The 26,951-nt window shown below is 52.3% G+C and overlaps 2 long non-coding RNA genes across 3 annotated transcripts; one reads left to right on the forward strand and one right to left on the reverse strand.

Moving 5' to 3' along the window:
- Positions 1-2,526: 2,526 nt before the first annotated feature.
- On the reverse strand, positions 2,527-11,146 carry LOC143441517 (uncharacterized). 2 transcript variants are annotated; one of them, XR_013109019.1, is made up of 6 exons: positions 11,001-11,146; positions 10,812-10,913; positions 9,666-9,838; positions 9,465-9,568; positions 8,834-8,950; positions 2,527-2,831 (listed from the first exon to the last, which is right to left on the reverse strand). It is a non-coding gene; the product is annotated as an uncharacterized LOC143441517 (long non-coding RNA). The 2 variants fall into 2 exon arrangements; XR_013109020.1 differs by lacking the exons at positions 10,812-10,913; positions 11,001-11,146 and adding an exon at positions 10,476-10,786.
- A 7,226-nt stretch (positions 11,147-18,372) lies between these two features.
- Positions 18,373-21,987, forward strand: LOC143441519 (uncharacterized). Its single transcript, XR_013109027.1, has 3 exons — positions 18,373-18,501; positions 20,245-21,318; positions 21,771-21,987. It is a non-coding gene; the product is annotated as an uncharacterized LOC143441519 (long non-coding RNA).
- The last annotated feature ends 4,964 nt before the right edge of the window (positions 21,988-26,951 follow it).

Raw genomic sequence — 26,951 nt, forward strand, 5'->3', positions numbered from 1 at the left:
GTTATAAAGCTAGAGACTGTTAGCTGGGGCTTGTTTCTGTTTATTTGGTGTGTGTGTGTGTGTGTGTGTGTGTGTGTGTGTGTGTGAAAGAGAGAGAGAGACACTTCGCTTTCTGTTTTGTTGTGTCATTTTGCTTTTGAGATAGGGTGAGTCTTACTATATATCCTTGTTTGGGCTGGAACTTTCTATGTAGACCAAGCTGGCCTCAAACTTACAGAGATCTGCCTGCCTCTCTCTCCCAACTGTTGGGATTAAAAGCATGGTCCGCCATACTAGCCTAAACTGGGATTTGAACTCACACCTGCCTGACTCGAGAGCCAGGCTTCCTACTTCCCTGGAGACTTCTGGGTTCACCCACAATCACGTGCCCAGCTAGCAGTGAGCTCAGAGGTCTGGCTGCTGGTGCCTGGGAGCCCAATTCCTTCCCGCCAGGCTTGGGCAGTGTGAGCTCTGCCCTCCCTCCCAGCAGCCTGGACTGGGAAGGCCAAGTACACGGTCACTCTGGCCAGCGCTGATGGGAACAGGACGTCCTGGTCCTCCTGCCTGGCGGGCCCCAGTGAGCTATTTTGGGCACGTTTATGGATAGGACATGGTGCCCAGCTGGGCTCTCAAATCAAGAGGAGGGCCCGGAACTGGCCCAGGCTGCTGGTGTCTCCATGCCCTTCCCTCCTGATGAAAAGCCACTGTGAATGCCCTGTCTGCAGCCCATACAGAGGGCCATGAAGCCTAGACTGGATGATCTAGGAGAGTTGAGGATTCCCCTGGTACATATAGATGCTGGGATGCACACAGATAACTATACCCCCAAATTCAGGAGCTAACCAGCAGAACATAAGATATAAGGAGAATAGTTTGCAACTTGGGCAACTGTGTCTCCTCTTAGTAATTCATCATGGCATGTTAGATCAACTCCTAGAGACTCAGTTTCCCTGTCTGTATCTATTGAAAGCTTAGCGTGGGCCAGCGCTGGCCAGCACCGATGGGTTTTCATCCCTCTTCACGGCTAGCCACCCAAGGGACAGCGACATGCTTTCACAGGTGTCATTACTATTCTTTTGCACAGTGAGAAAGTTGAGACTCAGGTTGGGAGTGTAGTTCAATTGGCAGGGTGCTCACCTAGCGTGCGGAAGCCCAGGGTTCTAGGTCCAAATCATGGAAGATGGTGGTATGTGCCTCTAATCCTAGCCATTAATCCTGGGAGGTTGGGTCTTCAAGATCAAGGTCAAGATTGACTACATAATGGCTTCAAGGCCAGCCTGGGCTATGTGAGACTCTGTCTCAGGACACAAGACAAAAACAAACAAACAAAAAAGGAAAAAAAAAATAAGTCTTGAAGGGCCAGCAAGATGGCTCATTGAACAAGGGAGCTTGTTTGCTACCATACCTGATGGTCTGAGTTCAAACTCCGGAGCCTATATGGTAGAAGGAGAGAGCTGGCTTCCATGGTTGTCTTCTGATGTTTATACACGTGCTACGGAGCTTGAGCGTACACACACACACACACACACACACACACACACATTTTTTAAAATTAAGGCTTGGAGAGGAAGCAGCTTGCCCTCAATCAATCACATAGCAGGCACGGAGCAAGGAACTTGCTTTTTACTCCGGCTCACAGGAAGACTTGGTGGGGGACTAATTGCAGGGCCAGGTCACAGACCTTTTAACCTATGAAAACTGCTTAGCTGCTCCTGTGAGCACTAGAGCTCACGCTATGGTCACTCCTGGGTCCCAGGATGAGAGCGTTGGACCTACAGTCCTAAGGACAAAGCAGTGAGGCAGGGTACCCTACCACAGCTTTGTCTCCCTGGCTCATCCACAGAAAGTCTCTAAAACACTGTCAGGGACTGTGGCACCATGACTGGGTAAGTGGGGTGCTGGGGCCCAGCAGGCTGGGAAAAGCGGGGCTCTTGCACCTGTTCGGCCCCTCTATAGAACTCGTTAGTTGGAGGAAGTAACCATTTATGATCTGACATTTGCCTAGCCTTCTCTTTTTCTAAACAAGGGATCTTCTCCAAATAGCCCACCTCCTTGGGCTGCTCATGACAGGTATTAGTAGAAGAGTCTGTGCTTAGTGGGCTGGGGTTCCACACGCACCCTCAAAACACCCTCCTAAAAGACCACACTTATGCTTTTCCTGGGCCTGTGCCCTCACAGTTCTCTCTGCTGATGCTTCTCTCTGCATTCCATGATCCCTTCCCACCACAGGCTCTCTTAGCACCATTGCCCCATCAGTTGCCATGGCAACTGTCATGACTTGTAGACCACCTTGTGCCCCCCATACCACAGTGCACACCTGGCTAGCTGATGCAGCCTCCACCCATGTCCCCAGACCCTCAGAATCCCAAGGTCTTCTACCCCCAATGTCCAGGCAGGTGCTCAGGCCCCAGTGGGTAAAAACAAACAAACAAACAAGCAAACAAACAAAAAAACAGCTATGCATGCATGCATGTGTGCACACACACCACCAACCACAAGTTCTCTTCAACTAACCAGGGATGGAAATATTCAGAAAAGAGTAAGGAATTCCAGCAACCTTTCTCCTTTGTTATTGAATAAATTGACACAATGTAGTGGTGTCATTGTAGTGGAAGTCTCTAGAGTGTTCAGGGGAAGAGCCAGGTTCCTGTGAGGACTTGAGCGTCTGAGAACTTTGATGTCCACAGAGGCAGGCCCTGGAACTGACATGAAGACTGAGGACAGTGCAGCTCACACCCACTGTTTCATTGTCACCTCCACAGCCACCACAGCCCAAATGCCATCTTCCTTATCCAAGCAGGATTGCAGCAGTTGGCTTCGCGCCTGGCATCCTGGCTTCCAGCTCTGCTCCACTGTAGGTACAGTGCATGGAAAGACAAAGCAAACTGTGTCACCACTGGCCCAAGACCCGGCACGAGTTCCCAGCCCTCTTCAAACAAGAACCCTTCTCTCCCTGGCCTGTAAGTCCTTTGTGACCTAACCCCCCACCTCAATGCTACCCAACTGTTCCTCACTCTATCTCCCAGACACCCAAATCCTTCCAATTCTGGAGCCAACAGGCTAGCTCCTTGCTGTCCTTTGGCCTGAGCCTCCTCCTGCCACCGTTTGCCCAGTTCCCTTTTGTCCCTCACTGGAGTCTCCGGTCACTTCCTATAGTAAGCCTTCTGGGACCTTCCCCTCTCTGGTGCTGCCTGAAGCCTCCCCCTTTCCAACCCTTTCCCCCCCCCTCCCCCAGCTTTGTTCTCTGCTGCAGTCAGCTTCTACTGGCAGGCAGGGTGCACGTTTCTCTGTGTTCTGTTTTTGTCTGCTTTATGGCTAAACATTTAACAACTCGTCTTGGCGAAAGGGCACTCTGGGTTTTACGTTTACTGATTTCTGTGATGGAAATAATCTGTTGTTTCTACCTGATCAAGACAGGAAGTGGGGATGACTCAAGGGTGTAGTGTAGGAAGGGTGAGACCAACAGTGGTGATCAACAAACATTGGAGAGAAAGAAGACAGATTAGAAGGGGGAAGAAAGAAGAGACGCTACACAGTGCGACCCCAGCACTTAGGAGGCTGAAGCAGGAGGGTTGCGTGTTCAGCGCCAGCCAGGGCTAAATAACAAACTCACAACTTAAAGGCGCCAAAAAGAAGGTGACAGGTCTTTGGACTGGGGTCCATGATTTTAACCGTGGCTTCTCTGATGTTAAGAGCAGAGAGCATTAAGTGTGCTAGGTGCTGTGTGACAATTAGCTCACAGACCTCACAGGTTAGAAGCAGGGGCTCAGAAACTCCCCAGACCTGAGGAATGGACTATTGTTTATTTATCTACTTTTTAAAATCTATTTCCCAAGGCCCAGAACTGTGAAAAGCGTACACAGAGTCTAGGTGTGGGACAAGGCTCTGGACTGAGTGCACGCCATGTGTGAACTTTGCCTGGCTCTCAGAACATGTCAAGTATTCACACCTGGGGCTATACCTTGGTTGGCAGTGTTGCCTAGTGTCTTCAGCACCAGCCCAGCTGGGGGTGGCAGTGTATACAACAGTCAGATGGAGGCCTAAGGACCAAGAGGGAGTGCAAGGTCCTTACTTACACAGGGAGTCTGAAACAGCCCAGTCCACATGAGACCGTAGTGAGAACAAGACAGAGATACAGACACAGAGACAGACAGACAGAGAGACAGAGCCAGACAGAAAGAGGCAGAGACAAGAGAGAGGCAGAGGCAGAGACAAGAGAGACACAGATAGTCAGAGACACAGAGAGAGATAGAGAGAGCGTTCATGCACATTCACTAGCTAGATGGCTCCGCAGGTAGACATGTTGTACAAGTCTAACAACTTGGGCTTCATCCCCGGTGGAAGGAGAGAACTGACTCCGCAAAGTTGCTCTTTGACCCACACACCCCCCCACACACACTTTTTAATTTAAATAATGTTTGCCTTGTTTGTTTTTGTTTTTTGAGACAGGGTTTCTCTGTGTTTCCTTGACTGTCCTAGAACTCACTCTGTAGACCAGGCTGGCCTCGAACCCACAGAGATCCGCCTGCCTCTGCCTCCCAAGTGCTGAGATTAAAGACATGCATTACCATGCCCGGCTCTTAAATCATGTTTTAAAAGACATATTTTCTTCATTCTGGATTTGCAACCTTTAGACAGGTGACAAGGTAAAATGGAGTGCCAGGCAGGCTGAAAATGAAAGAAGTCTGAAGCCTCAGGAGCAGCAGGGTCCTGGCAGAGAGGCACTAAGTGTCACAGCCCAAAGCTCTTTGGGATTTGGGGGTGCCAGCCCAGAGCAGATCCTTGCAGAGTGAGGCAGAGGGTCAGCAAGGAGGGTCAGCAAGAGGGTCAGTGAGGAGCAGGGTCCCGGAGTCACAGGTCTCTGGTGGCCAAGGCAGGAAAAGTCCCTCTGCCTGCAGCTACTGGTGCTAGGGCTGATCTGATCCAGTTCCTGTGTGGGCGGAAACCTTCGGCCTGGGACGCTGAGTGTCCTGAGCTCAGCAGCGGCTGGAACCTTAGGGGACAGTCCCCAGTGAGAGCAGCTACACTCTGAACGCTTTCCATCTTCCTCCTCTGTCGCTGTCCCCTGAAATAATGTCTGCTTTTTACCATTTTAAAAGGAGGCTGGAAAGACGGCTCAGCAGTTAAGAGTGCTGGCTGCTCTTCCAGAGGACCTGGGTTCTGTTTCCAGCAACCACAGGATGGCTCACAACTGTCTCTGACCCCAGTTCCAGGGGATCTAGCACCCTCTTGTGGCCTCCCTGGTTAACAGGCATGCATGTGGTACACAGACATGCAACAGCTAGAGATATGCATCTGTAATCCCAGCACTAGGGTGGCTGACATAGGAGGACCATGGGTTCCAGGCTAGCCTAGCCGCTTGGTAAGGTACTGTCTCAAAATAAAAACAGTAACACCCTCACAACCTCCCCACCACCATGGCTAGGTTTGCAGACTCTCTGAACTGTGGGCCCAGTACCTCCTACCACTGCCTGTCAGTCAGGCCAGAAGCTGGCAGTTGCCACAGTCCCCACCCTTCCCTGGAGTCTCAGGATGCCCTCTCAGTCACAAAAGTCAGAAGGCTGTGTTCACAGTTCAACTGTCACCTCAGCCCCTATCTCCAGGCTGGACTCTGTCACTGTCAGACAGTGAGTGCCTTGGGGTCATGCTCTGGGGGGTGTGGGGGGGGGCCTTTCTCCCATGTGAGGTCGGCACAGAGTAGGCCTGCAGGTCCTGGAATTCTGTTAGATTTCTCTTCTCACCAGGCTGAGCCCCCTGGCTGTAATAACTGGTACAGCCCCACCCAGTCCAAAGGAATGTGGCAAGAAGGATGGCCTAGGCCAGGGTTTAAAAATACTGTGGAGTCAGGGAGGTGGACACTCAGGAACTAGGCTGTTAGGGACAGTGCCCGGGGTGGCACTGTCTGGGATAGGCCAGTGCTCAGCATGGAAACAACCATGGTGACATGGCCTGACTTCGAATAAAAGCCAGCAGTCAGGCCTGGGTGCTAGGCAGCCTCCCTGAAGTCTCTACACCAGGGTCCCCTAGCACAGGGAACCTGGGCCGCTGCCGAGAGACCGCCCTGTAGCCTTAGCAGGCAGAGTGTGCCCAGCCCACCAGAGCCGCGGTTAAAAATAACAGCAGGTCTGCAACTGGACTTGGAAAGAGCCAGAGGTGACCTGCTTCCCACTGGATGTCATGCTCTCCAGAGGTGTGAGCTCATGGGACTGTCATGGCCTTAGGCAGAGGAAAGCCATCCCAAATGGGGACTCCTAGGCCCAGGAGCAGTGCTGCCTCTGTTCCTGGCCTTTTGTGTTCTCCTTTGCCGGCAGGACATCAACGCCTATGGTAACGCATGAGTGAGCAGGTGAACTAGAGCCCTCCTGCTTCAGACAGTGATGCCTGCTGAGGGGAGGTAACCCAAGAGAGGACTGGGGTGAGAGAGGCTCAGCCCTGAGCCAGGGTGAGCGGTGAGGGGCAGGAGGAGGCTCACCGAGTCGCACTTGAGAGATGAGAAGGATGAAGCAGCAAGTGCAAAGGCCCTGGGGCTCGATCCTGCCCCAAATATGTGAAGAGTACCGAGGAGAGGCGGTGTGGCTGGGGCCACGTGCATGAAGAAGGAAGCAAGGCAGGGGTGTGTACCTCTTCATAGGAGGGGCTTGCTTGGATCTGTCTCTGCAGTAGGCAGAAGCCATGGAAAGTTCTGAGCAGAGGGAAGTACAACTTGACATGGGTTCTGAAGGGAGCCCTCTGGTGCAAGCGGTGCACGTCAGGGCTGGAGTCGGCCATAGGGAGGTTCTGTCAAGTGCTGCTGGGCCAAAGGGGATAGAAACCAAGAAATCGTGGTGGCTCTACAGTTCTGAGCACTTTCTCATCAGTGTGGGAAAATGTGTGTGTGTGTGTGTGTGTGTGTGTGTGGTGTCTGTGTGTGTGCACGAGTAATGTATGTGTGAATGTTATGTAAGTGCATGGTATATGTTTATATGTATGTATGTATGGTATGTTTGTATATGTAATGTGTGTGTGGTGTGGTGTGTGTGATGTGTGTGCACCGTGCCTGCGGGCATATGATGCATTCGTGCACGTGTTCCAATGCTCTCCTGTGGTAGTCACAGGATAACTTTGATAACTTTCCAGGGATTGAACTCAGTCTGGCAGGCTTAGAGGCAAGCACCTTAAAACCCACTGAGCCATCTCACCAGCCTGTGAGCCTCCATCTTCCCTGAGCAGATGGGGTGCCCCACAGTCTCCCCCACCTCCAGGACCTGTACAACCATGGGCCTCACTTCCTGACGCTCCCTCCCAGTTTTAGGTCCAGATTCTGCTTCCCCTCCCCCATCTGGTCCCTGGCCTTGTAAATGTGTCTGTCTGTGACTGAGCCAGCAATCCCTTCTCCATTCCTAGAGAGCAGTACACTCATCCGTAGGCCTCACTTCGGTACCCGGAGGGATCCTGAACTTTGATATTCACAGATTCACAGTCACAGCGGTCACCAGGCAGGCAGGTGTGATCATGTCTGTACCCCATCAAGAAACAAAAGAACAGTGCTGTACAATCTAGGACTGTGTCGTACAAAGGTGGCACTGATTTGCCTTGAAGCTGCTAGCCCCTCACTGCCTGCAAGGAATCTCTGTTGGCTTTGCAGAGGCTAGGTGGACTTGGGGATCTTGGATGAGAGGGACTTACACAGTCCTTTCCCCCATTGTGGCAGCCCCTCTGGACTCTGAGTGTCTACCCAGACTTGGCCCTTGAGTTCTGTATCCCACCCAGGTGGACATTTTGATGATGGCACCTACTCTACAAGTGGGAATCAAAACTCAGGGAGGGAGATTGCATGGTTAATGTCACACAGCCAGACAAAGCACTTGGGCTTTGGGGCCCAGGACACTTCTGTAGGTCCTCTCAGACTTCCTGAGTTGTCTGTGGTCCATTTCTTCCATGAATAAGTGAATGAATGAGTGAGTGAGTGAGTGAGTGAGTGAGTGAATGACATCATTCACCATGTTGAGAACAGCCAAGGCAAGGGCCGTGTAGCCTTTTCCCCAGCTGCCTGGCCCTGAGGCGAGGAAGAAGTTTGTGGCTTCAGCACCACGAACTGCAGATCTGCCACATGGAGGGTCTCTCAGGCCAGCAGGAGGACAGGCACTCAGGAAACTGACGAACGAGCCAGGGCCAAAAGTATCCAAAGGCCAGGGATGCAGTCGGTTCCTCTGGGGTAGAGAGTGATGGGGTGTCACAGGAGAATGTGTGTAAAGCCCTGGTGTCTTGGAGAGCCGCCTTCTCTCCTTGGGCCTCAGTTTCCCCTCCAAGACAGTGGTCATAAGATAGAGGACTCCCAGTGTCTCTGCAGGGCTCAATTCCAGACCAGAGTCACTTTTGAGCGAGGAAAAGGTAACACTCACTGAGGTGAGCAGTCCTAACCAAGGTCACAGTCAGGAGGAACCGAGTGCTGGGTGGCCCCAAGGTCTCCCACATCCTGGGCTCGCCCATCTCTGCTGTCAGTAGCCCAGGCTTGCGTTTTATTGAGTATTTCCTGTGAGCTGGAATGATTCAAGCTCGTGCAAGCATTAAACATCATTAATCTTTACCAAAGTGGGGGAAGGGTGTGTTCCGCCCTCTCAGACATAAGGAGGCAGAGTCCTTGAACATGGCCACGGAGCCAGTGGTCTGCAAAGCCAGCCTCACCTTGGGCAGACTGGCTGAATCCTTGGTTTTAAATCACAAATACCCCGTCAGGCCTTCAGTAAGCACATATTAGTTGGAGAGAGCATGGAGGAGCCCGGGGAGATAAGCAGGGGCTTCCTGTTCCGGCCACAGCCCACAGCGAGCTGTCCCACAGGCTTCCATCCCATTCCTCTGTTGCCCCCTCCCTTACCTCTCCTGGGAAGATTCAGCCAAGCTGGAGGGTGGAGGGCCAGCGCAGTGGCCAGCATAGAGCCTGCCAGGGTGTCAGGTTTCCTGGTCAGCCACCTTCGCCCCTGACCAGTCCCGTCTTTCCAAAACAGAACATTCAGTTACCGCCTGTCCCTGGGCTCAGCTGCCCTTGTGCCCTGACCTCGCTTCCTGCTGGCCGCCCTGGGTTTTCCCAGTACCTTGTCGCTTGCTGACATGAAGGAGAAGGGATGTAGGAAACAACCAGGGAAGGAAAGGCTTAGACACTGACAGAAAGACAGACTGACAGAGAGAGAAAAAGATAGACACTCCCACCATACTCCCTGCACCCCACGCTTCCTCTTTAGCCTCGAGTCTTCTTCGGGGGACCCCTGGCTTTCTTCCCAGGCATCTTCACCCATGGCATTCACTTAACCAGCTCCTGGTGTTTTCTCATCCTCCAGGAAGCCCTCCTTGACTACCTGGGACCACGCTCCCCTCTCAGGGCCGCTATCCACCTGTAGCTCTATCTCCTCTCCCCGGTGGCCACCTCTTAGGTGCAGACACCACACTACCCTGCTTGTCCAGCACCTTCCCCAGTGCACAGTAGGTACTCGGTAAATGCCAGAACTCACGGCTGTCTACATTCCGGGATGGGTAACTGTGTAAGGTAGGGTCTGTGTCCCTTCTGGTCCTGGGAAGGCACAGTCGATCTGTTATGTCCCTGTTCCCTTAGTACCTGGCAGAGAATTGCCATAGGAAAGAATGAATGAATGAACAAACAGTGAATGAATGAATGAATGAATGAACAGTGAATGAATACGTTAATATATTACCCCACCCATCTGCAGGGACTGAATCCTATTTTCACCCATCTACATGAAGTTCAAGTACTTGCTGTTGTCCTTCAAATCTGAGTGCAGGCCCCTGCCAGGGCTCCTGCCGTGCCCAGGCGTCCTCAGCCAGGGTCACAAGTCATGTCACTGAGCTGTTTTCATGGTGAGCAGCACTGTCAAGACAAATGGAACACAGTCACACAAACAACCTCAATGTCACCAGTGGACCTTGGTCACTGTGGGACCGTCTCCAAGGCTGGCGGGCAGCGGTCCAGGCCTTGTCCTGGGTTCTGGTCTCAGCTGTCCCGTCCCTCCTCCCCGGTACTGGTAGGGCAGGACGCCCCCTGACCCAGCGCTGACCTGTTCTGCAGAGGTGGAGAAAGGGGCCTAGGGACCCTGGGGACACAAAGCAGACCTAGCTCATCACTTGGATCAAGCTGGACCCCACCTCTAGAAGCCTCCTTGGTCAGTCTGCTGCTGCTGTACTCGGCAACTGGGATTGTCCCTCCACGAGCTTAGAGTCAGATAAAGTTAGCACTTATGAGCACCCTACACCTAGAGGCCTGAGTCCTCTGGCCATCCTCTGAGGCAGGAACCAAATCCACTGCCCTTTTACAGAGCCCAGAGAGGTAAAGCCACTGAGCCAACATCACACAGCAGAGAAGGAGAAGCCAAGAGTCCATCTAAGCTCCAAGCTTAGTTCAAGTTCAGAATCTGGGGTTCAGGGTGCCTGGCTCCTCCGTGACTCTGACTGGGTGCTGGGGACCAGCTGATCAGACTCTGGTTAACTCTAGGCCTCTCTTTCTTCACCTCTGACCCAGGGGTGATAATGGCGCCGTCACCAAATGTGTGGGCCCACATGGGCACTCAGTACAGTGCCTGCCATGAGGCCAGACTTCCTTCAGCTCGGTAGTACAGACAGATACTGTCCCCACCTCTGACACAGGGCCACAGTGAGAAGGGGGTGGAGCCACAGGCCCGAGGTCTGTGCCAGGTCTGTAGGGGTGAGATGGGGACACCAGTACTACCCTGAGGAAACACCCACATGCATCCTCAGACATGGCTGCCCAGCACCACCTCGATGGTGGGGCAGAGTACCAGGATGTCCAGCATGTGTATCTGCAGGGTTCTACCTCACACACTGACCTGCGGGGTCCTGATCCACAGTGGTACCTGTCCTGCCACTCAGGAGCTTCCCTGGTTCACACAGCCAGGACTAGTTCAGCCTCCAAATGTTGATGAAGGTCCCTGGGGACAAAATGGCCTGGGCTCAGCCCAGAGTTTAAAGCTTACTGTTTGGGGGCGCAGAAACTGGAAGGTGTGGGCCACCCTCACCAGCACAGCTCCTGGGAAGATGAGCTCCTTAGGCAACCACCAGAGCACGCATTTCTACACATCCTGGCATCTGGGACCGTAGAATGGTCTGTTTCTTCCTTTCTCACACGGGCTGCCTCAGCTCACTGCAGGACAGAGCTCTCAGCATGAACCACACCAGAGAGGACAGGTCATGGCTGGCTATTTCTCCGTCCTACCCTTCTTCCTCCCCCATCCCCTCTCTCTCCCCCGTCCCCTTTCTCTCCCCCGTCCCCTCTCTCTCCCCCATCCCCTCTCTCTCCCCCGTCCCCTCTCTCTCCCCCGTCCCCTCTCTCTCCCTCGTCCCCTCTCTCTCCCCCGTCCCCTCTCTCTCCCCATTTTCCTTCCTCTTCCATCTCTCTTTCTTTTTTGAAACAGGGAGTCCTTTCCTTTGGGAAATTAAGTTTACCCAATTAGTGAAAATCCACAAAATACGTGAAATCATCAAAGAATAATAAATAAATCTTAAAAAGCAACTTTGTAAAATAAAGGGCAGAAAACAAACAAAAAACCAAATCTTATTGTGTCACCTTAAAGGCCAGTTTTATCTGGAGTCACCTTCTCCAGTTTGAATTTGAAAACTTTTTAAAAATTCTCCCGTGTGTTTGTGTGGTTTTGCCTGCTTGTGTATCTGTGTACTGCATGTATGCCTGATGTGATGTGTCCGGAGGCCAGAGAGAGCAGCAGGTCCCCTGGGACTGGAGTTACAGAAGGTTGTGAGCTGACACGTGGGTGCTGGAAGTGAACCTGGATCCTCTATACGAGCAGCCAGTGTTCTTACACTGAGCCATCCTTTCTCCAGACCCCATTTTGAAATTTTATTAGAAAGTTGCAACCATGTTTATATGGATCCCCAAAGCCCTCCTGTTCCCCAAACTGTACAGTGCTGCCATGTGGCTGCAAACTCTTCTTAGATTGTTGTTTTCATTGTTACTAATTGTATCAAGGCCCCTGCCCCCTCCCCCTCCCTGCTGCTCTGATATCTCTCTCTCTCTCTCTCTCTCTCTCTCTCTCTCTCTCTCTCTCTCTCTCTCTCCCTTCACAACTTTTGCTAGATTATGGGCCAGTCCAGGAAATCAAACAAACAAACAAAAAAACCAAAACTACACTTTCCAGCCTCCCTTGCAGCTATGTGTGGCCATGTGACTAAGTTCTGGGCAACAGAATCTGAGTAACTGCCAAGTCCTGTCTGTAGAAAAGGGTCTTTCTTTCTTCCAACTTCCTTATGGCTGTTTGGAAGGTAGACGTGATGGCTAGAATCTGTGTGACTATCTTGGGCCAAGGAGGAGCAATAGAGAAAAGGGTATCACTCCCTAATGAACTCATGAAGCCGTTCTGCCAGCCCAGGTACTGCTTCTCCATTTTATGTAAGAGAGGAGCAGGGTTCACTTCATCTGACATCTGCTTATTGGGGGGTTTGGGGGCTGAGCAGTGACGTGAGTCCTGTGTTTTGCTGTTACACTGTGGTGATTTGTCTTTAACATGGCAGTTACCTGTGTGGGGTGTAATGAATTCCATTGTGCACTCTTCATCACTGTGAGTGATTATTTTCTCTGCAGGGGACCCCAAAAGAAGTACCTGGTAGTCACAGGACACAAACCGTCTCAAAGTTGCCCATGTCTGTCCCCCAACAGCATCCACAGTTTGTTCACTTTGCACCCAAACTCCCCAGCACACATGGACACACATGGACATAAGACCTAATTTTTGAAGCTGAGACAAGGATTCCCATGTTCAAAACCATTGTCTCCTGGGCCCAAGTGAATGGTCACAGCCATGTATTTCTCAGTAGGTCTTGAATATAGAATCCTCCATGGGAAGTCACTGCCCAAGATGACCCAGTGTCTGGCAGCACCTCGGAGACAATAGAAGCCACCACCTAACTAGTCCACAGGGAGGGGTGTTGGGAAAGGTTGTTGTTGGCTCACAGAACTCGGAGAAGCCTCAGCTACCGGCTGGATCCAGGGGAGGCCTCTCTGTAAACATCTCCATCCTCGGGGCACAGGGTCCTATCTTCTGCTCTTGTAAGTATGGTCTTAGCAGGGATGCTGTGTTGCTCCCTGTAACTAGTCCTTGGTTACTTTGTGAGATCTTCTTTCTTCCACCTTCTTCACCTTTTCAACCCCCTAACACTAAGACAGAAAGAAGGCTAGAGGAGAAAGGGGGTAACATTATCTTTAGACTACTTCCTGCAGATGAGGGTGGTTGAGTTCCTTAGGGGCAAGTTTGGTCTTCAGTGTCAGGATATCTAATTTCTTCTTTCTTCTTTGTGCAGGATCACCTAACAAACCACGACCACCGGTGACCAACAACCCACCCTGCCTCTCAGGGACCTAACATTTATAGACCCTCTGAAAAGTCCACAGAATTTCAAATGTCACACAATCGCAGAAACGTCACACTTTCCGCGTCTGGCACAATCACACCACTGCCCTGCTAACGTGCACAATGAAAATACAGTCAGCCACCGTGAGCGAGCAGCCCCATATCCCACACCTGGGATTAAAACTAAAATCAGTCCCATAATATTTCTGTGTTTTTCAAAAAACCAAACCTCTCACTACAGCTCCCCTCCCAAGGCAGAGATCTCAGAGAAGTTTTAACTTCTAGGAACCCTGTGCACAGTGAAGAGAGGCCAGGCTGGCCCTGGTGCCAGCCGGAGGGGAGCTTGACTCTGGGAAAGTTTGCCCAGTCCCCCAATCCTGACAGTAGTCAGACCATTTGGCATCAGAGGCTGGAGCCAAACAATGACAGCCAGAGTCCAGTGGAGCTGGGGTGTGGCTCAGCATGGAGTCCTAGCTCTACAGAAGGTTAGTCCAGCAGAGAAGGGGGTTAAGGACAGGGAGGAGCAAGAGCAGGGTAATCAGAAGTTCAGGTTGTCCTCAGCTACAGACTGAGTTCAAGCCTGAACTAGGGAAGACTCTGTCTTTTTGTTTGTTTTTGTTTTATTTTGTTTTGTTTTCCAGACAGGGCTTCTCGATCTAACATATCTATCTCTAACATCCCTTTCTGTCCTGGAACTTGATTTGTAGACCAGGCTGACCTCAAACTCACAGAGATCCGCCTGCCTCTGCCTCCTGGGTGCTGTGACTAAAGGCGTGAGCCAGCACTGCCGGACAGAACACTGAGTCTTAAAAGAAGAAATGAAATGGTCGGCAGGGCCATCACCTGACTGAGCTGCTTGGCTTTGCAGACCTCTCTCCCTCTGTTTAAACCTAAACCTCGTGTTGGGAACCCAAAGATGGATTTGGGGGTCACTGGGCCTATTTGTGGTTCTTCGCACCATGGCCGTATCTGCTTTCTGTGTTCCTCACCATGAGTCTGTCTCTAATGATCCTTTTGGAGCAGGTAGCTGGGCCTGGAATGTCATTGTCTCCAGGTTCTGACCTGACAACTTCAGTGACACTTCTGTCCAGTGACCCCTCTACGGACCCCTGGGACTGGGTGACCTCCCCTGGGCCTCTGCCACCATCCCATAGCTAAATGTCTCTGGTGAGAATTCCAGGCTGGCAAAGCCTTTCAGTGCCCATATCCACGCCGCAAGGGAAGCTGGGAAAATAAGTCTTCTGGCATCTCTCAGGGCAGGGGAAACTCCCTTAGTATGGGCCAGGAGCTGGAGGCCAGGAAATGGGGTAAAGGTCAGCTCTCCAGGTAAAGGCCTGGCTGGGCAAGCAGAGGAATGCAGAAAGATTCCAGCACCTTCCTGGACCTGGGTGAACCTCTGTGGTTACCCCTCCTCCTCTGTAGTCGGAGAACAGCACAGAGAGGCCTGTTTATGCTACCCTCATGGTTCACCTAGCTCTGCAAGGTGCAGGGCCCAGACCACAGCAACAATGCCTTCAGTCACTGGGAGCCCAGGCTCGCACCAGTGTTCAGGAACTACAGTGGGTGGATTGAGGCCATTTCCCTCCAGAAATGAAATTGTTTGTATCTTCCTCAAGGCTCCAGGCCTGGCTTTGTCTGTTGGGTCTTCCATAGGAGAGAAAAGTTCTCAGGCCCTCAACCAGAGCAAAGTACAATAAAAAACAAAGCCCCTGAATATTAACACGCCACAGCACGACACGCTAGAAGGACAGATGGGAACAGCAGCCCCGGAGGAACAGAAGTTGCGCAGCTGATATCAAGATGCCGCTAAGTCCTCCCTGAGAAGGTGCCTCGTGAACAGAGACCCAGAGAGAGTAAGGGTGTGAGCCCAGCAGATCTCCATGGGAAGCAGGATGGATCAGCCAGTGCAAAGGCCCTAGGGTAGTATCTTAGTCAGGGTTTTACTGCTGTGAACAGACACCATGACCAAGGCAACTCTTATAAAAGGCAACATTTACTTGGGGCTGGCTTACAGGTTCAGAGGTTCAGTCCATTATCATCAAGGCAAGAACATGGCAGCTTCCAGACAGGCATGGTGCAGGAGGAGCTGAATCTACATCTTCATCTGAAGGCTTCTAGCTGAATACTGGCTTCCAGGCAGCTAGGATAAGGGTCTTAAAGCCCACGCCCACAGTGACACACCTACTCCAACAAGGCCACACCTACTCCAATAGGGCCACACCTCCAAATTGTGCCACTCCCTGGACTGAGCATATACAAACCATCACAGGTAGGATCAAGTGTGGCACAGGCCATCCTTGATGAGGTGGCCAGAGAGGCCAGCATTATACCCAGGTTCCTGACTCCAGTGAACTGGGATTGGGGGTGGGGGTGGGGAAGCAGCTGTTTGTTCAAGCTTCTCTGGAAAAACATGATGTCAGGGTCCACAGTAAATCTTGACTTGTCCTACAAAACAATGGGGGGGATAGAAACAGGGAAAACTGTCAACTGGCCAGAGGGCTGGGGCACAGTTGATCATAAGGAACTTATTAACAATCTGTATTTAAAAGAGTGCTTCCCAGTATGCGGGCAAAAAGGCTTCTGGCTGACTTCAAAGAGATGTTTATTGTGGTGTCCCTAACATAGGCATCAGAATGAGAAGCTAGAGGCAGCTCGCTGGGCAGAGATGCAGAAAGACACACCCTAGTCTGGCCACTGGACAGTCGTAGGTCGGGGGACTCTTTAGAAAACTGACACATTCATCCATTCATTTCTTCAGGCCTATCATGTGTCTGCGGAGAGCGGCATGGCTGTCTCTGCCTCCCATGACAACAACTACACCACACACAAACATGTCACAGACTTCGGTACAGGAATAGCACTTGCACGTCAGGGAGGGAAAGGTGTTCCAGGGTGCTTTCCAGCGTGAGGGAGTGAGATGATAGCTGAGCCCCCGTTCCTTCTGCTCCCGCCTGGTTTTATATTGTCATAGGGAGGGACTCAAAAGCAGCAACAAAGTGGAGCAGAGATGGAGTCAGGCCCTGGAGAGGAGAGGCATTCAGGCCCTGGAGACCATGTGTCTGACTGACGTAGATGTGGGGAAATAACTTGACAACTGTTCATTGGCAAGAAGGAAAAACAGAATCTGGGGCAGAATGGAGGCTTGCTTCTCACAAGACACCTTCAGACCCCTTAATGGGTCCAAACAATGTTGGTAGGCAAAAGCATATTAGGACAAAACTGCAGGAAGGCCCGGTATTGCTTTCGTAAAAAACGCAAATGAAACTCACAGGAAGATCACATAGAAAAGTGTTAGCTGAGGGCTGAGTACATGACTCAGTTAAAAAAAAAAAAAAAAAAAAAAAAAGGGTAGGCTGAGCAAGTGTAAGGACCTGAGTTTAAATACCCAGAACCTACATTAAACAAAAGGTATGGTCACTCTCTTGCCTGTAATCCCGACGCCATGGCAAGTGGGGACAGGAGGATCCCTGGGGCTTCCTGGGTACCAACCTAACTCTAGGCTCAGTGAGCAGCCCTGTCTTAAGGAGATAAAGCAGTACACAAAAGTCATCCTCCGGCCTCTGTGCAGGTATGCACAGGCAAACCTGCACACAAATGCTCACATACAACACACACATACAATCACACACACAAACACCTGCCCAAACATATTTATATCATACATTCACTCACACACACATACATACATATATACCCACATACAGACACTCACACAGACATACATATATATGTACCTACATACACACATATATACACAATACACAAACATATACATACACACATATACACTCATACACACATGTACAGATAGACACACATACTCACACACGTGTGCACACACACACACGTGCATACACATTACTAAGCCACATTTTCATGAAAACCTTAGAGTGTGTTTCTGGGTTGCTCAGTTTATCCTCTGGGACTTGCCTGTTTTTCTCATGCTTCAAATAAGAACAAGACAGAGGAAGGAAGTCTGCAGAATAGAACGGGTCATCACACCGAGACCTGGGCCCCTTGGAGAGCATGGCTCTGCCCATCCTCCCTTATCACCCCCCCCCAAATGCACACTGACAGCTTCCTGATGCCAGCATCAGGGGCCTCAGTGTGCTCCAGCGGGACCACAGCTGCTTTGTGGAGATGTGAGCAAGAGACGCTGCATTTTCAAAGCACTTATGTGGAGGCTGGAGAGATGGCTCAGCAGTTAAAAGTGCTTCCAGCCCTTCCAGGGGACCCAAGTTCCATTCCCAGAACCCAGGTCAGGAGACTCACAACTGTTTGTAACTTGATTTGGAGAGATCTGTGCTCACACACGTACATGCTCACACACACAGAGACACAGACACAGACACACACACACAGACACACACACACACACACTCACGCACGCACGCATGCACGCGCACGCACACACACACACACACACACGCACACCTTAAAAACAAGGCTTTTATAAACACCCCACTTACTTAGCCTATGGCAGGCTGAGACCAGAGACTGGGCTTGGGACTTTCCATACAGTAGGACCTTGTTTGGGGTTTGGAAAGGGCTCCCTCCCTTCTGCCTGGGACCCTTGAGACCTACACAGATGGCCAGTTGAGCCTTGTCCCTATGACTCTAGTTTCTCCTAGCTCAGCTGGCCCTCCTCTCCTGGAGAAGCAAGGCTTTGACAGGGAAGGTTTGAACCTCTGCTTGCCAGGCCTTCAGGCACCAGCAGGACACTTGATGAGCTGCCCTGCCCTGCAGGCGCCTTGCCTGCCTCATTTGACACAGAACAAAGGTTCAGAGAAGCTGAGTGTATATCCGATGCCACACAACCAGGACCGAACGCTGTGCGACCCACTCACTCTCTGGGCCTGGCAACAGCGGGAACTGAGGGTCCAAGGAAGAGAAAGAGACAGCCAGCATCCTGCAGCTCCACTTACAGGCCAGGCAGCCTCAGAGTACTGTCCCTCCAGGGCTGGCTGAGGCCGAGATGGAGGACCAGCAGGCAGCCACTGCTGGGGGATCAGGAACCTAGCTCCTCTGCCTGCCCGGCAGCAGCAACAGCAGCAGCAGTGTCCATGGCTGCCCGCCAGGCCCTGCCTGACGTCAGGCTCTGACCAGACCAGGGACATAATGTGCTGGCGTGAGGACAAAGGCTGAGTGCAGAGGCAAGGTGGGGCCATCCAGAGAGCTGGGGATAGGGGGTTGGGGGGGGAGAAGAAGAGACAGGCTGAGAGGAACATGGAAAGGGATGAGGGAATCAGAAAGGCTGTGAATGATGGGGTGGGCGGGGAGACAGACCACAGGCAATACAGCAAAGAAAACCAGGCGGCCACGGAGAGAAAAGCCGGGGGCCGAGTCGGGGACTCCAGTCCTCACACTCTGTCTAGCTGTGTCCCGCTGACCGGTGGCTTACCTCTGAGAGCCTGGGAGCATTGCCCAGGCCTGGAGATGACAGTGTCAAAGCCTCTGTCATGGGGGCAAGGGAGAGAGCCTCTGTCGTGATGGAGAAGGGGGCACTATGGAAAAGGCTTTGGTGGGGCCCTGTATGCAGCAGGGGGTTAATAAAGTACAGGCTGTGGGGAGAAAGAGAGGTGACAGTGGCCCCTTGGGGAATGAGGTGCCTTCTGCAGCCTTGCTATCCTGCAGTGGGGAGCCCTCTTCTGACCATGAGGCTTCAACATGAGGCCATGGTACAGACCTTGGCCTGGCTGGCCTGGCTTGGGGCACACATCCCCCTGCTTATGGGCTCAAGAAGGCCACAGTCTCAGGGCCACCACATCACCAAAGCCAAGCAAGGCCAGGCCCGGTCACTTCTGGCCTTCCAGCCATGGCACATTTATACAGCTCAATTATTAAATCCAGGATGGCTGAGGGGTTGAGCTAGCTCCTCCTGAGTGAGCAAACCTGTGCTCTCTGTGGGGTGCAGGGACCCCCCCAGAAATCCCAGGGGCACTTACAAAAAGTAAGATGCTAAGTTCCACCCCAATGCTTTCACCAGTGCCCCAGACGCCTTTGCCCTCTCCTCTTCCTCCTCTTCCTCCCCTCCTCTTCTTCCTCCTCCCCCTCCTCCTCTTCTTCCTCCTCTTCTTCCTCCTCTCCCTCCTCCTCTTTTACCTCCTCTTCTTCCTCCTCTTCTTCCTCCTCCCCCTCCTCCTTTTCCTCCTCTTCTTCCTCCCCTCCTCCTCCTCCTCCTCCTCTTCTTCCTCCTCCTTCTCAGAATGCCCATTTATTGAGCACCTACTGTGTTCTAAGTGAGCTGCTAGTATGTAGTTTTGCAAACAACTGCCCAGGAGGAAACAGAGCCAGTGTCCCCTGAACAGGTAACATCTCTGCTCCCTAAACAGCTTGAGTGTCAGCTGTGTCCCACTGTGTGCCATGATGATGTCACCACATGGCCATAGTTTTGTTAAGGTTGATCCCCCTGCCCCTTCCCCCAGAAGACCTTTGGCTGTCTCTGGAAACAGTCTGAAAACATCTCCATCGTGGAGATGTTCTGGCAACTCAAGGGCACAGACCCTACTATGCACAGGATACCCCATACAATACCCTACTGTGCACAGGATACCCCATACAATACCCTACTATGCACAGGATACCCCAGCACAGAGAACCCTCCAGCCCCCAACACTGGAGTGGCAAGGTTGAGAACTGAGCTGGGAGGTAAGAGGCATGCATATGCGCGCCCATGTGGAACGTGTTGCCTGAGTGCCCTTCCTCAGGTATCAGCCACATTGTTTTCTGAGACAGGGTCTCTCACCTGTCTGGGCTCTGACAAGTAGGCTAAGCGGCTGCCAGTAAGTACCAGGATCCTCCTGTCTCCACCTCTCTAGTGCTCGGCTTCTCACAGAGGCTCGAAACAAGCACCTCACCTCTGACCCGCCTCCTCAGCTGTTTCTTTGTCATCCGTTTTCAGGCGGTTCTGGATGCTGGGGACGTGGAGAATGGCCTGACCTGTTCCCAGGACAGGAACAACCTTGTCATCCAGTGAGTCTCCAGCACCTAGAAACAACCCTGACGTGAAGCAGAGCCCAGTGTGTGTGTGGTTTTTTGGTTTGTTTTTTTTTTTTTATGAAATAATGAGAAAATAATCAGAAACGGTGCTGAGGAACTGACACTTCTGTGAGCGCGCAGCTGCTAACGGTAGCATCAATGTTTGCGCCAGGAGCCAGCCCTGCAGCTGGCACCTAACATGGGTGATGCTGGACAGCCCCACCCCAGTGCAGCAGAATTCCATCTTCCATGAAGAGCCGGACATCACCCCTCCTTACGAAGCCTGCAACCCCACTGACATGTCCAGAACACACTGGATATCTGGCAAGATGAAGTTCAGAGAGGGTGGGGATCTTCCTCAGGTTACACGGTAGCCAGCCCGAGGAACTGGGTGGGATTCAGTCTTGCCAGGCAACTGGTCCTTGTCATTTCCAACATTCTGGGCCCTGAGGAGTCAGAAGAGCTACTTACACAGAGTTATGCCACTTGTCAGCCTCGGGCTGCCCCCAGCAAAGAATTCTGGGAAGTGAGCTGGGGTTAGGAACTGGGTCCCTGGAGTTTGAAACCAGCCTGGCCAGTTCTCTACTGTACAGCCTCAGGTAAGTGGCCCCTCCTCTCTGGTCTTCTGATATGTCCAGCTGAGATTCTGCAGAACTAGAAGGGTTATCTTCTTACGCTGTGGGTCCTGAGCCCACAGGTGCCTCCTAAATGAGTGCAGGGTTGCGAAAAATCCAGCAACTGTGAAATGTTTCTGAACACGCAACAACCAAAACTTAATGCAAAGTCAGGCTTGTAAGAAGTCTGAGCAGTTTCTGCCGCACTCTCCTATATCAGAATGCACGACTTCGCCACAGCCTTGTCCTGGACCAAAGATGGCTTATGTACCCTGCATGCCACCCCGCCACTCAACACCACCAAACTCTGCCTGAAACAGCACCATCAGGCAGAAGGAACGGGCATGCTGCTCGGAGGCCTAAGAAGTGGGAGGGCCCAGCTGGTAAGAAATCAGTCAAGGGTCTGATGCTGGGGGGTCCTGAAGCAACAGATGTCAGAGGTGGAGGGGGGAAAGGGAGCTGCCTAGAGGGGCCTGGAGGTGGGCATAGCTCACAGTTGGTCAGGGTGCTCCTAAGGTTTCATAGACGGTGTCAGCCAGGGCCACAGTTTCTGGTGGGGGTGACATTACCTTCCACATGAATGTCAAGCAAGGACAAGGAAGCTGCACTGGGGCCTCTGAGAAAAGAACATTCCAGACAGAGGGACTAGTCCTTGCAGAGACACTTAGGGTCAGAGAACAAGGTCAGAGGCAGGAGTTCTGGGAGGAACAGTCCTGGCCAAGCTGAGGCTGGGTCCTGAGGTGGGAGATATATTCAGAGTCTCATCCCAATCCCTGGTCAGGGCCTGCAGTGGATCCAGGGCAAGCAGGATCTGTATTTGTTGTCCTGTTTACAGCTCACAGGGGACATGGACCTCCCTGTGGCTTGGAAATCCCTGGCACTGCATCCAGAGCTCCAACCAAACTGTCACTCTCTCAGATGGGAAACTGAGGCCCACGAGGAGAACACCTCTCTCCAGGGGCTCACCTCTAGAATGCAGTGGAAATGGGGCCAAGGCCCGGGTCTTTACCTCACTTAATTGGAGGTGAGAAACAATGAAAGAAAGAAAAAGAGTAGAGGGGAGAGGAAGAAGAAATGGGGGTGGGGGTGGGGCTGGGGGAGGAATACACAGCAGCCAGGCTGCACAGGCGCTTCCTCTCACCCACAGGGCATCTCCATTCCCTCTCAGCCTCTGCCATAGATTAAAGTATTTCCCATAGAAACTCCGTTTCCACTTCCGTTTAAACACAGGGCCCAGTGCCAGGCCATTAAGGGTTGGATCTGAAGTGTCCCCATGAGCTTTGTTTTGAATACTTGAGCGCCCCACGTCCCACGCCCCATGCCCCACGGGTGTTTTGGATTCTTATTTCCCAGCTGGTGGCACTGTTTTGGGGCTGGCTTAACTCAGAAAAATCCCTCGGTATGATTGGCCTGTAGGCAAGTCTGTGGGGGCTTTATTTAGTGATTGCTGTGGGAGAGTCCAGCCCACTGTGGGTGGTGCCACTCCTGGGCAGGTGGTCCTGGGTTGGATAAAAAGGCAAACTGAGCAAGGCAGTAAGCAGTGGTCCTCCATGGCCTCTGCTCAGTTCCTGCCTCCAGGATCCTGCCTTGCCTCCCCTCAGAGATGGACTATGATCTGAGAGCTGAAATGAACCCCTTCCTCCTCAAGTTACTCTTGCTTACGGTGTTTATCACTGCAATAGAAACCTGGCCGTACACAGACAGATCCCCAGAGCTCCCTGGCAGTCAACCCATAGCCAAGTGGGTTCAGTGAGAGTCACTATCTCAAAAATTAAGGTGGAGAAAGATAGAGGAACACACCCACTGTTGACCTTTGGCCTCCACATGCACATGCACCTGCACACACATGCACCTGCACACACACACACACACACACACACACACACACACACACACAGGGGTACTCACCTGCCTACACACATGCACACATACACGTACACATCTGTATACACACATAAACACAGGCACACAAACCCACAGAATAACTCATAAAAAAAACAAGACGATTCCCTCTTTCCTCAGAGATTAAGGGCCAGTCCTTGCTGTTTGTTAGTTACTTGGTGTGCTGGACCTCATGTCACACGAGGGGTCCTGCCTCTGAACCCCTGTGGAGCTGTCAACATCAGCAAATGACACTATAGGATGCAGGACCAGCTGCTATGGAGACTAAGAGAGAATCCAAAGTTTTTAAGGCTAGCCTGGTCAACTAATGAGACCCAATCTTTAAAAAGGAGGGACAAAGGACCTTCATGTGGCAGATAATGGGGTGGGGGCATCAGGGATGGGGGGTCTGAGAGCACGTCCTGGCCAGGCTGAAGCTGGAAGGCTAGGTCCTGGGGTGGGAGACTTATGCAGTTTTAGAGGGCTTAGGTACAGCCACCAGTAAAGGGAAGGAGGGAGAGAGGGAGGGGGAAAGGGAGTAGGAGGGAGAGGGAGAGAGAAGACTAGAAGGGAGGGGAGGGATGGGGAAAGCCAAGCAGGGGAGGAGGAGAAGAGGGAGACAGGATACAGCTGGATTTAAATTACAGATTAACAAGAAATGGTTTCTTTGTCTATGCGCATAAACAATGCTTGCAACTGACTCTTATCCTGTTTTCCCTGGGGACCTGGCCCTGTGCTGACAGGGACACACTAGAGCATGTAATTCTATGTTTGGCACCCCCATCTAGGGGTGCTGCATGCGAGTCCCCCAGGAATCGGCTCTGGAGTCCAGGTCTCCTACACCAGCTGTATCACCAAGGGCTAGTGAACAAGCTTCTCTGGGCTTCACACTTGTATGTCCATCTTACATGGTGACAAGCAGAGTGGCAGGCTTGAGCGGGGACTTGGGGAGCTCTGGGCAGAGCCTGGAGCTGTGCCTGATAAAGGGAAGAGCTTGCTAGTCATCTCCTGTGACCTGGCTCTAGCCAGTGAGGTCACAACAAGCCCTTCTGGGATTCATGCTCTGAGGAGACCACGTCTCTTAAAGACCGGGCAGTACTATCCCCAACCTTCATTTTTTGCCTTGGGCATCTTAAGAATGTAGTGTTAGACTCTAGTGTGAGAGTCCAGCTCAGGACACACCTGCAGTGTGCCCTCCTGTATCACAGACACCCACTGAGGCACTGTCTGGAGTCCCTAGCCAACAGACATCCCAGGGCCAGGACCTCCCACCCGGGAAGTGAGTTTACATCAGGAGTATTGGTGCCCACGCATGCAGCCTGTGTCCCATCCGTTGCTTCCTGTCTAAGAATCAGAGAACCTGGCTGTGGGCTTGTGCTGGACACATGAATTTGACTGTCTCCCAACAACCTTGGTGGGGAATGGCGCACTCAGATCTGACCATTGCAAAAGAATAAAGCAAATTCACCTTGGGCCCAATGCTATGGGGTAGCCAGGCTGACACTGCCTCCCTGGGGGAGACTTGGTAGTGATGAAGGTGTTCGCTGACTGTCCTACTTAGGAAAGGATACCAGGGTGAGCATGCCTCTCCCTGTACCCAGGACAGCGGAGAGAGATCTTCTGTCCCTGCCTGTCAACAGGATTGTGTCTGGCAGTGTCTGTGACCCCAGGAAGGCAGGGGGTCTGCTAGGCTCTAGGGGAAGTGTGGCTTCACTCCAGAGGTCTTTTCCTTGCCCTCTGTCCCCTCTGCCACATTTCTATCCAGGGACAGCCTACTTTGCCCATCTCTGAAGCAAACTGCCACAGCCTCGCCTCCTGAGGTGATAAAGGACACACTCCCAGGGTGCCATATACCATCTTTTCCCCCAGCCAGGCCCGTTTCCACGTGGTGGGCACATTGCAGAGTAACATCCGCCCCCAGGCGGTTCCAGCTGGAAGCCAGACAGGCCTTTTGCTCCTGGAATGCGGGACCCACGCCAGGCTCTGGAGAGAGAGGGCCCACTGATAAAGGAGTGCTGACCACTGCAGACTCCGTTTCCTAGAGAAACGCCTTCACCTCTTCTGCCCAAGTTCCCAGGATGTGGCAAGCCCCAAGATTCCTGGGTCAGTGGAGCAAGTTTCCAGAATCTTCCATCCCGGCCTCACACATCCCAAGCAAGTATAGCAAAAGCTTCCTGGCTGAGGAATTCTGGGAGTCGATTAAAAGCACAAGAGGGTACACTGGCCACACTAAAGTGCTATTTCTCTCTCGGTCCTCTTCTTGAGGGAAGGTTGTTTGTTTACCTAGGGATGGTCTTGCTTACAGCCATGGCAGCTCTATCCCTCCACCCACCAGCCCTATTCCAGCACCTAATGGCCTCCAGTCACCAGCACATCTGTCTCTGGGGTTGATGCAGACACTACAGCTCCGAGGGACACACAGGAAGTGATTGAGTGTCTGTGTCCTCAACAGCCACCCCTCCCAATGTTCTCGAACTGGGCAGGGGGCTCCCTGCATCTCTCTGCCCCTCTTCCCGATATGGCCACACTGAATAGTCTTCTCTTCTACTTTCTACTTTAAACTGGTTGAGAGCAGTGTCCGGATCTGAGTTGAGGCAAAGGCTGTGAGTCCCAAGTTCAATAAGAACTAGGGGGTTGATGGAGCATGGGTCTGCCCCATTCAGTCCCTGCTCCCTGGTAAGAATGCCTTGGAGGTTGTTCTGTGTTCTGTACAGGGCCCAGGAACTCTCTGTGGGATTCAGTGGTCACTGGGCAGTGGCCAGCTCAAGAATGGCCCTGTGTGGGCCACCTCCCCCCCCCCCAGTTAGCCTCACCTTCCGATCCTTTACTCTCTGATGACAACCTAAGCCCCAGCTTGAGACCCAGGATTTTGTGGGTAAGATAGATGTGGCTGTCCCCACCCCATCCCCAAATGCCCAGGACTCAGAAGCTGGACAGCACCAGACTATGGAGGGACACTGGCCCCTGTGTTGAAGCCTCCATTCTGCCCTCTGTTCTCAAGGATCGACATCTGGTTCTCAACCTTCCTGATGTCATGACCCTTTAACACAGCTCCTCGTGTTGTGGTGACCCCTGGCTATAACGTTATTTTTGTTGCTACTTCATAACTGTAATTTTGCTACCGGTATGAATCATAATGCAAATACCTGTGTTTTCTGATGGTCTTAGGTGACCCTTGTGAAAGAGTCATTCAGCCCTCAGAAGGGTCCCTGTATGAGCTGTCTTCTGCGCTCCAGACCCCGCTCACAGCTTCCCCGGGCCTTTGTGTTTGCCCCTTCCTCTCCCTGAATCTGCTACCCGGGTCCCTGTGTGTTCAGACATCGCCTCCCTGGGTGCCTGCTGCCCCATCCTCACCCTAGCTGGGCACTCCCTCACTGCCCTTCCTTGTGCATATTTAACAGCACAAACTAGTAGGAAGCCATGTGCTGACGAATAATCTTGGGCTAAGAGCTAGGGTAGGGGGGTGAGCTTCATCTTTTGAACCCTAAACAAAACCTAGAGCAATCCCAGCTTCTACGGACATCTGTTGGGAAGGCTATGAAATGTCTAAGTGATAGGAAAGGCAACATGGCTGGAGACTGACTAGGATGCCTTACCAGGCCTCAGCTGTGCCTGGGCACTCAGGGAAGGCTTCCCCCAAGGAGGTGAGGCTGCAGAGGTATGAGGGGAAACGGAGATGGGAGGAAGTGCTAGAGATGAGAGATCACGTGGGTCAGTACCCAGAGGGGTTCTGAGAGGATGCAGCAGGGGGAAATGGGGGGCAAGCCAGCTCTGACCCCAGGCCCTCCCCACTCGTTTGGACCTATTGTGTGCTGGACACTCACAGGCAGCTTGCTGTCCCCTGGAGCCCTATCCAGAGGGTAGGACAGTTGCCAAGCAGAGAAGGGGACAGATGTTTATTCCCAAAGACTGGGGTACACCAGCATGAGTCTCTGCCAACTGGAACGGCAGACAGCTGGCTTCCCAAGAACCAAGGTGAATGCTGTGTGAGGATACACATTCAACACACGTATGCACACACACATCCATACACACATGCATGCGAGTACACACACAGCATAATCATACAGGCATGTGCACATATATACATGCACACACATGTGCACACCCATACAAGCACATGCACACACCACAC

This window comes from Arvicanthis niloticus, chromosome 2, assembly GCF_011762505.2.
Source record: "Arvicanthis niloticus isolate mArvNil1 chromosome 2, mArvNil1.pat.X, whole genome shotgun sequence".
In the NCBI taxonomy this organism is placed as follows: Eukaryota; Metazoa; Chordata; class Mammalia; order Rodentia; family Muridae; genus Arvicanthis; species Arvicanthis niloticus.